Source organism: Malurus melanocephalus, unplaced genomic scaffold, assembly GCF_030028575.1.
Source record: "Malurus melanocephalus ecotype Western Australia unplaced genomic scaffold, MMel_1.1 scaffold_572, whole genome shotgun sequence".
Classification (NCBI taxonomy): domain Eukaryota; kingdom Metazoa; phylum Chordata; class Aves; order Passeriformes; family Maluridae; genus Malurus; species Malurus melanocephalus.
Genome location: NW_026623804.1, coordinates 158,083 through 172,064, shown reverse-complemented (window position 1 = coordinate 172,064; position 13,982 = coordinate 158,083). Strand labels below are relative to the sequence as shown.

At 40.9% G+C, this 13,982-nt stretch overlaps 1 protein-coding gene across 4 annotated transcripts in view; it reads left to right on the top strand.

Annotated features, from left to right (window-relative positions):
• The first annotated feature begins 4,756 nt into the window (after nt 1–4,756).
• TRPM1 (transient receptor potential cation channel subfamily M member 1) overlaps nt 4,757–13,982 on the top strand; it is an 87,038-nt gene continuing 77,812 nt past the window's right edge. For all 4 annotated transcript variants that reach the window (XM_057382515.1, XM_057382513.1, XM_057382514.1 and 1 more), the window contains exons 1-2: nt 4,757–4,822; nt 6,587–6,779. The gene's annotated coding sequence lies outside the window, so the exon portion shown is untranslated. The remainder of the gene's footprint in view (nt 4,823–6,586; nt 6,780–13,982) is intronic.

The window sequence follows — 13,982 nt, the reverse complement described above, 5'->3', positions numbered from 1 at the left end:
TCCAGGAAAGAATGGTATATACTATTGTCTCATTTAACAGGCAGGATGATGGAAATGTAGGATTTTACTCAGGTCTAAAGTAATTCAGTAGCAATACTGCTTTTGTTAGTGGGTATATCTTGGACAACTGGCTGTATGYTCTTTTTAACATTTAAAGCTTATCCTCTTCCTTCTCTTTTTAAGGTCTGGATGGAAACACAGCCAAAGGGAACTTGGGTGAATTTTGTGAACACAGAGGGCTCAWCATTCCACTGTATCTTCCAATGAAGCAAGTTGATTTTCTCCAYGATGAGTTGAAGAAACAGAGGTTGTCCTGGTAAATGAGGTCAGAATTGTTAAATATTAACTTTGCAAATACATGGGTAGGCTTGTGAGTCAGGCCTGCTAACTAGGCAGCATTAAGTCTGGGGAATCCTATATTTTGCTAAGCTGATTGGAGTTTGGCCTCCAGAAAAGAAGTTACTCTGACTTCTGTGTTCAGAAAGTAAAACATGCTCAGAATGCTAAGAATTTTCTCTTCCTGATCTTTCCCTACATCACTTTAACAGTACTTGTGCACAGGATAGGTTATTTTTAGCCTAGATTCCTAAATCCAGGAGAGACCTAATGCAACCTTGCTGTTTGAGTACTGTGGATTTCTCTGGCTAACTTTGTCTGGCTTYAACAGCAAAGCAGCATCTGAAACCAGGCTAAATAGCCTCATAGGCTGGAAGAGACCAAATAATTSTATGACAGGGAGACTGTAACATGAGTATGCAGCAGTGAGGTCCATGGAAAACTGACTTTGTCAGTGTCTGTGCTCATGGAGTTCATTGGTGGATGTTATTTGGTGACAGTCATGTGGAGCACTGTGCTTTCTTGAATATGCTCCATGCTGTCTGAGCTGAGAASCTCTTCTCCCCTTGGAAAACAGAGATTTTCTTGTGGGATCTGGAGTGTACTTGAACTATTCTTAGGAAAGCAATGTTTATTACCTATGAGTTAAAATTTAAACTCAACTGTTGGCCTAATTGCCCTCAGTGAGTMCAACAGAAAGTGCAGGTAGTGACTGAGGACTCATTTCAGCCAGTGATAAGGCACATGGGCAGGACTCTGTGTCAGCAGCCCCTGCTAACAGGTCCTTGCTTTTGAGGTCTCTGGACAGTTCCCATGCAAGGGGAATCTCCTTCAGCACTGTGGGCCTTCCAAGAACATCATATTGTCGTGAGGAGTTGTTGTTTATGTGCAGCCTGGATCTGTGCTGTGATCTATTCTRTTCCTCTCACGTACAGAAGTTATACTCTGATCTGAGTTTTAGCATTAGTTTAGAACATGGCACGTTCAACTTCAAAGAGAATAAACAGGATGAGATTCATTGCTCAGTACATCACATGGCTTCAGTATACCTTAGCTCTCAACAGAGAGCGATGGCAAAATCCTCTTCTGGCCCCAGCACAGGGTGAATTTCATGCAGGAATGCATGTCTTCAAAGCTGTTTAAGCTTCTAGAAATTCAGGTAATATTTAATGGGATTTTAAGAGTTGTGTATTTCACTCATCTTCAGCAAAGCAAATGGTATTAAGGTATACAGTGGTATTTTTTAAAGTATTGTCTGCATCATGAGGCATGTGTTGAAAAATGATACTAGAACAAATCCAGCTCCAAGTGTCCATTTATACTTGTYTTAGAAATTTGCCTCTGACTTGAGTGGGAAGGGACTGTAAAAAGACTTAAGTAATTGGCATCTGACTTCATTATCACCCAATGTGGTTTTATGGTTTATTGAGTAGTTGCCTACAATGAGTGGTCTGTATAGTTTATTTATTTGGTATTAGGAAAAACATTTATATCATTCTGTTATGAATGCTCCTCTTCTGAAGGGATGTGTTTGTCCCCTCTACAGGCCTGCCTTGTCTGTGACATTCAGACAACATTTTCTGGGAAATTGCCATGGCAAGAAAAATTGCATCTCTCCTGTCCTCCTCCTGCTCTGCTCTCCCTGCAAAGAATATCCTATTGTTTGTGAAAGGTAAATGCTTTGGGTAGCAGCTGCAATCTACAGTGTGATAGATGGTTAATCTTAATAGTGGTGGTTTAGTGCATAAGCCAAGTTCTCACTATTTGAAAGTGAAAATGGAGCTGTTGGGCCTCACACTGTCCCACTGCTGACCACTGAAGATTTGCTAAGCTGTCATTGTTTGAGAAGCTTTTGGTGGAGGCAGCAGGCTAAACCTCAAGATGACTCTATACATCAACTTCCTTCTAGTCCCAGCATGGACTTTCAGATGTGTCTCACTCCTGTGTGAAACAGCTTCTATTTCAGTCAAGGTACCAGGGTGAGGAGGGCAGCTTTGTGTGTCACTGTGTTTATGTACCCAGATTACTGAGAARCCAAGTAAGAATGCAGCTGTGAGCCTTTAAGCAGCATGCCATGGAAAAATAAAACACAAARTGTGTATGTGCACTGGGAATGTACCCAGTGTTTTGCACATTCCAGCAGAGGCCTCAGTAAAGACTGGAATTTTAATTCTCATCTGACAACATTCCACGAAGACAACTTACATTCCCTTCCTGCTTCCTYCTCCCAGGAGATTAATGTATAAAAGAAATTGGCTGATTATTTATTCTGCCTTGGCTATCAAATAACTGTTAGAGTGCCAGCAGTCAGATTAGCTGGAGTACTTTTGTTTAGTTCCTCATTTGGGTTTTCTGGGATTCGTTAGTGTTAGCCGTTTTCCTCCCTATATATTGTCATTCAAAATCAAGGTYAGAAATGTCTCCAGCTACGTGGTATCTCTGCAGGGACTCCTCAAGTTTCTTTTTACTGCACACATGGTCTGAGCCCCACATGCCTGTTGGTAGAGTACACGTCAGGAAAGAGGTGAGGCAGTGACTCACGTAAACTCCTTAACAGCACAATGAAAGTACAGAACCCCACCTATCTCAGTAGGAACAAAGGTCTTGAGCTGCACAGCGCCTGCTGTGCAGTATTCTTATGTTTATTCCAATTTTTTTAGTTCTGAATACAAATATGGAAAGTAGGCCCGTGTTCAAGGAATTTGAATGAAGGAAATGTTGGGTTTGGAACTGAAATCAGTGTGAGATCAGGAGAACCAGACTTTGCACACAGTCATCTGTTCATTTCTGGATTACAAACTTTATACAAAAAGGTGCAGAAGTCTGTTTCCTTTATATAAGTGGGCCTGCCAGCATTCATAATTATCCCACTTCAGCCACAGCTCGTGACTAAAATAGTCAGTTAGTTGTATAGCTGAAATCATAAAACAATGAGTCTAACCACTTCAAACAAAGATGCTTCTTTTCCTCTTCTAATTCTAGTACTCGTCACAGTAGAACATTTTTTATTGCAGTAACTTCAGTTTAGCACCATTTAAAAAAAAGTGTAATCTTAGAAAGCAAGCACTGTCAGTTGGATTCCCTTCTCTATGCTCTTTGCTTTTTAATTGATAGTCAATGTTTTTTAGAATGTCAGTTTTGGCCTGAGTGTGACATAGCTGTAAGAAGCAGAGCACAAAACCCACAACCTAACACGGGGAAAAGTTACCCTTCTCTGCTTTTGTGATTCTAGACAGCTTCAGCAGCTAGGAAGGTTTACAGTACATAGAGAATATCTCACAAATTACATAGATAACAACGTTGTGTCCTGTAGTACTGTCTTTGGCAGACCTCTTGGACCTGAACTGTCACTGGGATGCTCAGAAGCCACCAGTGTGGTGTGCATTACTTGACTTCATTCTTCTCATATGYCTTTTCCTTGGATAAATGGATGAGAGTCTTTCCTCACAATTTCATTTAATTCCTAGCATAGGCTGAGACCTCTGGAGTTGTCCCAAGAGATGCACTGCAGAGATTTGAAAGCTAATTAACAAATTGGCTGTAGGAGGCAGAGCTATTTTTTCCTCTTTGGTGTACACTACTACTTTTAGGCTCAATSTGAGCTGTCTGCTGGAGGAGATGAGGACAAGCATCACATCATACATACTATACATGACTTACCTGTGTCACTGGGCTGTGCTCAGGGTGGGAGGGAAAGCTGGCCTGCAGCAGTCACACATGGTGGCTGGGAGGGATCTTCTAGGGAGGAAAAGGAGCAAACAATCCATTGCCTGTGCCCTGTTTCCTGTGTCAGCCATTTGGGATGGCCAAGCTGCCTCACCACAGGAGGRCCCCAGGCTATTCAAGGTTCAGTGTTATGAAATTTATTCAGTGCTTATGAAAAAGGCATTATTATTGCCCAAGCCCCCCAAAACCCCTCAGGACATCTCAGAATCCTCACCCCACCCCATTTTCAACAAARGTGTCACATAGTTGAAAGTGACTGTGAGATCAGCTTTCCTTTTATACATGCTCTCTCTGTACCATGTTGGCAGCATTCAAAGGATAGGTGAGTGGAAACTATACCTTAGGAAGACCCTTTACAGAAGGAAAGCACTTATTTGCCTTTGTGTGATTGTTCCTTGGACCCTTTTAGAGAAGACACTGGCTCTGTGCCAGTCTGTCTGCCAGACTGTGCTGTGACATGGGACGCAGTGGAGCTGTTGTGAACACGATGTGCCCTGGCTCCTTCTGCTTAGAACACCCTGAACCTGCACAGGGTCTGTTCACAGCAGATGAGGAAGACAGRGACTTAAAAATTCTTCTCCCCTAATCAAGCTTGAGAAGCAAAGCACTGAGCAGGAGAGCTGGTATGTGGGCTGGCTGCCTAGAAGGTGGCCCTGGGGTTCGGAAGTAAGATCATGTGGTTGTGTCAGTAGGGTTTGCTCCCAGAGATGGCTCTGGCTTAGGAATCGCCCGATGCAGTGAAGCACCTGCTTCCCTTCTGGTAAGGAGGAAGAAGAGTTGTGGGGAGGTTGATGGGCCAGAGTTGGAGCTAGAACATTCTGAAAGCCTTGCTGGGGATTGGCAAATGCTCTGGGACTTTGAGGGCCTGAGTGTATTAATCTRTTTAATTCCTTTTTGCCCAACATCCTGAGCAGTGGCTGGGCATTCTCTGAGTCTGTGAAACACTAACCTAATCCAAAAATGAATGTTCAACTCATTTTCTTTTTTTTGTGGTTTTCTTTTTTGTTTGGTTTATTTAATTGAAAGCAAGGCCACAGTTAAAATCTTGTATTTTTTAGGTTARTTGTAGTCTTAACATTAATGCCTGGTTTTGATATTGCTTACAATAGCAATGAAGCAATTATCTCTTATGGTTGTTATAAATCTCCTTATGTATTTTCCAGAAGTTAATGTAATAATAATAATTTTAAGGCTCTCTTACTACCAGCTGTAAGTCTAATTTTCTAACAAGATGCTGCTAATGGTATTACACTGGCTTCAGCAGTTTTATTTGTGTCAGAGCCTCTCAGAGGGGCAGTAGATTCTTAGCCAGAATTCTTGTTTTGGTCCTGTAAAATGTCATTTTGCTGTAACAGTAGGTTGTTCTTAATAATATATATCTGCTTTATTAATTTATTTTTGTCTAGATTTTGCTGCATCAGTTACTTTTACATTGCTGACAGCCTAACACAATGTAGTACAAATAGATCAGTATCCACAAACTGTCTCAACTGATTGTAATTACATTACTCTCATTTTAGTCAGTACAGCATTTCCTTCACCAGCTGGTATAATTTTGATTGCATTAAAAGTAAAATTCTCAAAACATTACGTTACCTGAAAATTAATTTGAAAAACTATCCCCAGGAGTYTYTTTCATAGTCTGCTTCTGTGAAAAATAAATTGCCATAAGAGGCAAGTAATGTGTAGTCTATCAGCCACATCTTGTTCAAGACCTTCCAGCCTTCACAGTTGTTCTTGGGCAGTCACTGTCTGGGTGCATGGCCCAACAGGTCTAAAAGGGAAGCAAAATTAAGCAGTATGAAGWGCAGAGCTATAATCAGTTCTGTACAGGGAGATGAAAATACGTCTTTTGGGGTCATGTTATCTSACTGAACCTATTACATAGTCTCAACTTTAGCTAGGTAGAGGGACATAGTATTTTTGACTGATGTTAGCTCCCATTTTCAGAGACTCATTTTAAAGGCCAGTGTTCCAGCAATAAATTTTTTCAGTTTGTGATCTTTATAACTCGAAAGAAAAGCAGATTAGAAATTACCATTGCATTTGGCACATACTGCACTATTATCCAGCATCCCAAGAAAAGAATCACTGCAGCTGAGGATGCAACCAAGGAACTAAAACTTTCAGAGAACGTTWCTTCCTCTTCACTGTTGGAAGCTTTGCCTGATTCTGCAACAAAAAAGTTCAGGATCCTCTGGAAATTCGGGTTTTTGATCCTCTCCTGTCTGCCATAATCCTTATGTCCTTCTGGAGTTTTGTTGTGGGTGTGAACCAGATGTGTTCAGACCCGTTCCTGTGTCTTTTGGAGCTGCTGCCAGACTGGCCTCAATGAAACRTGTCACTTCACCTTCCTTTAGGTGAAGATAGATCCATGTTTTTGCAGTTTAGCAACATCTGGGGCTGGTAAATACTTAAGTAGGGAATTGATAACCCTGACAAACTGTGAGCCTGGAAAGAACACTTGTCTGCAGTGCAGAGCAGCTCTCCGGCCCTCTCTCGATGTGCCTTTCTCTCCTTGCAGGCGGTTTGCTCACGCCATCTGCCGGARCCTCCCGCTGGAAATGCTGGGGGAGACTCGGCTGAGAACACAAAGTGGGAAAAACAGGGAAAAATGTGCCTAGAACAGAACCACCCGGTGTGTGCCATCGGGACTGGGAGAAACCAGCTGGGAACAACCATCTCCAGGATGCCTCAAATGTAAAGAATAATGAAAGGTTTGTTTGTGGTTGCATTCATTACTGGCTGTTTTTAGAACACACAAAACTACTGAAGTCAGTTACATTTAGAATTGTGCACTTCTGTTTTTTATGGCATATGCTGCTGTGCAGAAAATAGGACTCTGAAGGTAGTTTAGTCAAAACTGATAATTACAAAGTGGATTAATTTAAAATGGTTTACTGGTTATGGAAACTAAAGCATTGTTTCAAAAGTAGCGGACCATGGAGTCATTTCAGTTATACAATAATATTTTTCTGTGCATTTTAGACCAGAACGCAGTGGCTAATGATAGACTTTGAGAACTTCTACAGTTCTCTTGTCACCTCTTTGGAATCTCAACTACCCTTTACATTAATATTTTTTTCTTACAAATACAGGCCAAATGAAAGGTTTATTTGCAAGGCAGCTTCTTATCAGCACTCTGTTCTGSAAAGATTGTTTCATGTCACCTGAAGCTAAATGTCACAATATAGTKTGTTTAAACAACATGCTTCACGATGGGAGAAGTCAGCCTACACCAAAAATCCCTCATTTAGGTTTTTGGCAAAATTTGTATAAAATCCAGAATTTCCCTTACAGAAACATAAATTGTGCTGCAAAATGTCATTAAATTCATGCCTATGCTCACATATGCTGTGGGGAATGCCTTACTGTCTAGTGACATTTCCAACGATTTTATGAGAGTTTCCTTATGGTTACAGCTGGCTTGCAAGGTATTGATGTCTTTTAAAGTAGTGGGAGCATCAAACTGTGTCAGTCAGTGCCATTGTTCTTGTTTCTGCTGTGTGTAGTTACAGTTAACTCCTCCCAGGATTTGTTCCCTTTTTTGGTAACCAGCCTTGGCTCTAAGTTACACCGTTAGAAATGATTGGATGGCCTGCACCCAAAATTGAACACTGAATACAAACACTGCTTTTCTGACATGACTTGACCTTCTCATAATTGCTGCCATCTGGGGATTGGTATCAGCCTGCTCCCATCTACTGTCATTGATTCTTCAAGTGGCAGTKTGGCTCGTGAGTGGAAAGGGGTGTGTGACCTTATTGCCTATCAGCCAATGCTGAAAAGTGAAATGTAAATACCTGCTTTGTTTTCAGGCTTAAACAGCTATAGACTTAAAATTTAGATCTTTTTATTCAAAGCTAAATTTTCAGAAACGTTTACCATATCACTTTCATGATTATCTGTGACACAGCACTGTCACCTTTGGCAACCAGTAAGTCTCTAATAGGAATAAAGCCTGTAGTAGTCCATAGCAGCAAGCAGGCTTACTCAAGGGAATTAGGAATTAGCCTTTAGTAATACCCTGAGTAGACGTTTGCACATCCTCTGCCAGAGCTAAAAGAACCTCTGGATGTTAAAGGCTATGGGGAATACTTTGATTTTGGACTGAACTTTATCTTGCTGTGTCTAACTAACACACACCCCAAGGATGTGGTGCTTCCTTCAAGTCTGACAAGGTAGGTTCTTCTCATTCTTCTGCATCAAGGAAATCAGTAAGATAAATGGGTGCAGATTGGGTGCAGCTGAGAAGATAAATGTGGTCATCTTTTCTACCMCTCTCCTAGAGGCCATTTGCTTGGGTCAAGGATCTTTTGCAAAGCAGAAAGCTAAAAAAGGCTCATTCTACCTTCAACAAGATGAAAGCTGCCTATTTTTTTGTCTCAAGTGGTGGTTATCTCTTCCAGTGTGCCTTCTGATACTTGAACTTGAATTCATCCAAAGGGTTTAAATCTGAGCACTTTTTAAAAYAAAATAATATTTTTATATATCAAGACATTCTCTGTCTTGTATTTAATAGAACAGAGGGATTCTTTTTCTTATCTTCAAAATGAGTAACGAAGGTAAATTTCTAGCCATCTGACAGTTGCTTGAGGAGAAATTACAGAGGTACTTACATGTTTTGCTATGGACTTGTTTAATGCTTTATCAGAGTTCAGGGGTTTCAATAACCATTATACTTGTAGGCCAAAACATTGCTGATACACAGAAGGGTGAAAGAAATAGATGATGAATGAAAAATGCCTGATGCTGTAAGCATGATGCTAAGTAAAGGTTCTAAATTAACTGATTTTGCTTAACTGGTGTTGTTTTTGTTTCACTGTCATGATTTTCTCTTCAGAGATTCTTGATCTGAAGCAAAGGGATAGATCTCTGAACATTTGCATTTTATCTCACTTTACCAGCCACAWTGCAATCTATTATGGTCACAGTTACATAGAAATGAACACATGACAGAAAATTGAATTAGATCAATACATTTACTTTCTTAATATCTGTATTGATGATGTGGCTGCTGAAATGGAGTTTGGCATGGACTTAGTCACCAGCTGGGCCTTGAGTGGCTGAGGTGAGAAATTGCCTACACTGACTGTTCCTGGGATGAGAGCTTGGGAGTTTTGCAGGGACTTAGTGCACAGCAGCTGGGAAACACCAGTGTGTGTGAATGTAGCAACTGCAAAGAGAGCTCTATGGCAGGAATAAAACCKCAGTCTTATGGTCATCTGCCTTAGTTTCTGAGGGCTCACTCTTTTGCTGGGTGTGTGAGCAACCACGTGTGTTATAAATGTAAACCACATCTCAGACATTCTCTTTGCAGTACTAGCTGCCAGTTTCAGAGGTGTCAATGGGAAATTCTTCAAAGTGCCTTTCTACTTGAAATTTTTGTTAATTTTGCTGCAGAAATCTTGCTTGATGTACAATTTTTTGCCAGTAATACCARGTTGAATAATACCAACATGCATGTGCCTTCACCTTTTCATTGGACCACACAAATTTGGAAATCAAAAGTTCCAAAGTAAGTTGTGGGCAAACATAGTTCTTCCAAGAATCCATCTTGCAAGGATATTTTGGATAAAATATGGGTTAAACTAAGCAAGAGTAATGYATTGTCAAGGAAAGTGTCTGCAACTGGAGTCACTCAGGGATACATCATCAGGACTAATTGCACATGTATGTATTCAAAGCTACAAATGCTTGCTTTCAGTCTTGTCTCCACTCAAGCCAGTTGTCAGACTTGCTTGAAACTACTTGGCATCACAATTAATTTGAAACCTTTTGTGTGAAGCTGATGCCAGGTTTTCATCTGCAAAATACCAGTGGTTCAAGTTGCCAAATCAACATGATTMTTCCTTGTTCATTTGGATTTTTTTTTCATTCACAGTTACAGCTGGATRTGTCCTGATAAAATAGTCAGTGTCCTGTTCATTGACTTTTGTTTTATCTGCTTATWCCCTCCTAAAGCAAAATGTCAAACTTCTGATTCAAATGTGTGGGCGCTGAGAATTAGCTGGCTGCAGTGAAATAATGTAACACTTTTCTAATTTAACAGTAGCCCAAACCTACAGGTCCTGGAAAAGCTTATTTCGTATCAACTTCATTAAAGGTGGAATTCAGCCTACTGCTGAGGGCTGGCTAAAGCCAATCTATGCTTAACTCTCCCTAAGTCCTAAAATATGCACTGCTTTTGTTTCTAAACTATGGCAGATTTTATGTGGAGAATTTAACACCTGTAAGGATTGGGCCCCAAAAGCTGTAGTAATTCCTAAGGGGGAAAAAAATCTGAAATGTTCTATTGCACAGCGCAAAAGAGTACTTCTTGTTGAACTAGGATTCATTTTCATAGTCAGGAAGTTTTCTTCATCTTTTGTCAAACTAGTCTTGGATTTCATTATTTACAAGTTTTCTCTCAAGACAGTACCTACTCAKAAAATTTTCTTGAAGCCTTCATTTCATTGCACTTCTGCTGTCTTGTTGCACACGAGGATGAAAATTTTTGATGATGTGTGGGGAAATTTTTCACTTTTATCTCTGCTGAGGCTGGAACTCTTAAAAAGACCGAGTATCAAATGAGACCAGCTTGGTAAGTTCAGCAGCAGCAGCATGGTATGATGGGGATGTGTGGTACTCTGCCATGCAGGCAGGAACATTGCTGTTCCAGTGATTCTGCAGTGGTGACWGTCCAGAGSTTTGCACAGCYGGGTTTTGGTGGCAYTTACACTGTGCCTTCAGGAAACAGTGACTGATGTCAGCTCAGTGTTTGGGTTAGCCAGTTTTCCCAGGTACAAATGTCAGCCATGTTATTTGGAACACTGGGCTGTGATTGTTTCCTTGAGTAGAAAAAGAAAGGAATGTGAGGAAACCCTGCCAAAACACAGTTTATTTCTGTGTCGTTCCCCCAGTCCCACTCTTTCAGTCATATGTTGATATTCTGATGAAAATCCAAGCTAGAGACCCTGGAWTACATTTGAATTAAGAAAGGTGAAGGAGAGAAGTCTGCAAAAATTACTGTGAACAGCCTGGACTGAGATGGCAGCACGGGCAGTTCCTGAAGTTGTGCAGACTCATAAACACTTTTTCTAGAAAAGTGTGAATGTGTGCACCAGAAAGAGGCTTCATGTGAGGAAGAAAATGCCTCCAGCTCTACCTCAGTCCCTGGGMACAGATGGACAAATGCCATTACACTTCCTGGTTGGACAAGTCACGATTCCGTGGTGCTCAGCAGGAAACAAAGCGCAAACCCCAAATGTTTGTGGTGTGGTGAGCTGTGATGGGGTGCTCAGGGGCTGGGACAGTGCACTTCAGCACTCAGCAGCTGCTGTGCTCATGGCCAGGGAAGCACAGTGCTTATGCTGTTCCTTCTCAGAGCTTCCTGTTGTTTGCAGTCAGGATGGAATATTGCTCTGCTGCCAAAGGAAGGCTGTTCCACTGCATCTCTGTGCTGCTGTGCAGGATGGTATGCTGGTGTCCTGTCTGGAAGCTCTCTGTGCTGCTTTGCTCAGACAAAAAGTTGACTGCCTAAATGTGAAGTGGTAGAGTCTAAGAGTTTCATAAGTCACACAATATAGTTTATAAAACTATTTAAAGAGCTTCTCCTTTCTCAAGGCACTTTAAAGTCAGTGTTACAGTAGTAATAGTCTGTGTCATATAAAACGTTCGTGTAGCTGCAGTCTAGATTGTGCCAGCTAATACAMATTTTACACTCCTGAGTTTTTCCCAGCTTAGTGAGTAAACATATAGTCTTAGCTGACTGCAAAAAGATTAGTTTACTTCAGTGGGCTTAATCTATGACATAGACTAATCTTGGTGTGATCCTATTACTGCAAGGTCAGCTGGGATTGTAGTGTTTGATTTTCTTGCTTTTGCTCATTTGATTCCAACATTTGAGGTTTGGAGTACTTTTTGTCTTTTTTGGTGTCTCAGAATTTGTGGAGAGGGGTAGAGAGATGGCTGACTCATGTGATCCTGACTGAAGAAGGGTTAGGATATAGTCTTGAAGGAGGGAAAAGAGAAGTCRTCGTCCCATCTTGTATCACCTTATCGATGTTACTTTTTGAAATTTAAGTCACAGCAAAGCAAATCCACAATCATTTGTCAGATCTCTGAAGATCTGGGTGGCAGGAAATGGTCAGCTGGAATGTATTGCTGTGATAAATGTTCCTAGCAGAAATGGAGAGCCTGCCTCTGATGGAGCTGGTAAAGGTGGCAATTCTGAAATTGCTTCTGGACCAAGATCTGGCTAATGGGTCTGTCACAGGTAACTTCCCTTTGCCTCTGCCTGTCAGAGGGCATGGCAGGCTGGTGGCTCTCAGCTCGGGATGTTGCTGGTAGAGGATTGATCTGTAGCTGCCCAGAAGCTGTTTGTTTCCAGTGATTAACTTGGCACATCTCCCCACTGAGCATGAACTGCAGCTGATGTCATGAGCAGCAGATAAGAGGGATGAGGTGCTCCTGACAGCCTGKGAGTGAGAGTATGTGGAGATGTCTTTCTCTGGCATAAACACCACAGCAACTCCTGTTGGCAGTCCCCAGGAAATCAGTGAAAACTTTAAGGTGTTGCCCCCTTCTACACAGAATGGCAGCAAAGAGCACAGTTGCTTTTTATTTAGTGTTTGGTAGGCAGATGGGAGTAATGKATTTTTCTCCTAATTGGTGTTTTAAAATCTCCTCCAATTTAATTAGGTTTCACTGCTTTARTGCACCTTTCTTAACAAATACCTGTCGACAGAAGGTAAAGTGCTACAATCAGAAAACATCCAGCTGGAATGTCACAGGACCTGGTGAGTTATGCAATGACAATAAATAAATAGGGACCAGCAATGCACTGACAGGTGCTAAGCTCTGTGAGACAAGGCCACCTAAAACATGCTGATTCATTGCTGATAAGAGCTGTTTCCAGACTGCATCATCTGTCATGGGTAAATTTAACTGAAAGAAAGAAACCTTTGAGTGGTAGAGTTAAAATGCAGAGAAGGGGTATTATGACATTATATTTGTATTTCCCCTGCCTATTCTTTCTTCTGGTGATGTGTGAACTCTGGGTTTTAGCCATCCCTTTTAAATTAGCATCCTTCAAAGTTCAGCTAAGGTTTCCCTTTCTCTTCTCTTCTCTAGAGTTTCACTAATGCTGGGAAAGTACTTAGAATATTTTGCAAAATTTTGAACCCATTACTGTGAAGAACTGGGCTTGTCAGTAGAGTTGAGAATGTTCTTTAAAAATGTAGGGATTGTTTGCTCAAGGACTTTGCAAACCATAATCATWTACTTGTATCTGTCCAAGAATTCAAACTGATTCTTCAAATATAATGAAATTCAGTGCCTTTGCATAGGTTTATAGGATTGCTTTTTTTATCCTTGTAGAAAAAGCAAGATATTCAACATATGGGGTGACTTGCATGTGGTCCCATAGAAAAACAGGGACAGAAAGAGAATATCTGATTCTTTGTCTCTTACTTTACTCTGAAACCTGTTCTACATCTTTGCAGTAATCTTGCAGCTAACTCATCCTTCATATTGTCTTGTTCTTCTGGCACCTAGATGTATTCATATGCCCATTTCTAGGTCTTCTTTACGTTACAGTTACCATTATTACTAACTGGTCCAAATTTATGTTGTGTATTTTATTTCCTTTTCTCATGTGAAAAGCAATTTCACAATCAGAGGCAACACAATACCAGTACATCAGGGTTTAGGAAAGATGACTGGCCAATTAAATTCCTTTTCATACAGGTTTTTAAACCTCTTCTGCATAATTAATTGTGAGTAAACATGAATATATTTGACCTTTCCCACGTAACAATGTATTAAATATTAGCCATGCTTATATTTCTGGAGGGAGGACGGACAATGCTCCATGAGAAAACCGTGTACTTTCCCAAGGAAACGCGCACTGCAAAGCACCAGCAGATGGCACTGGGGGC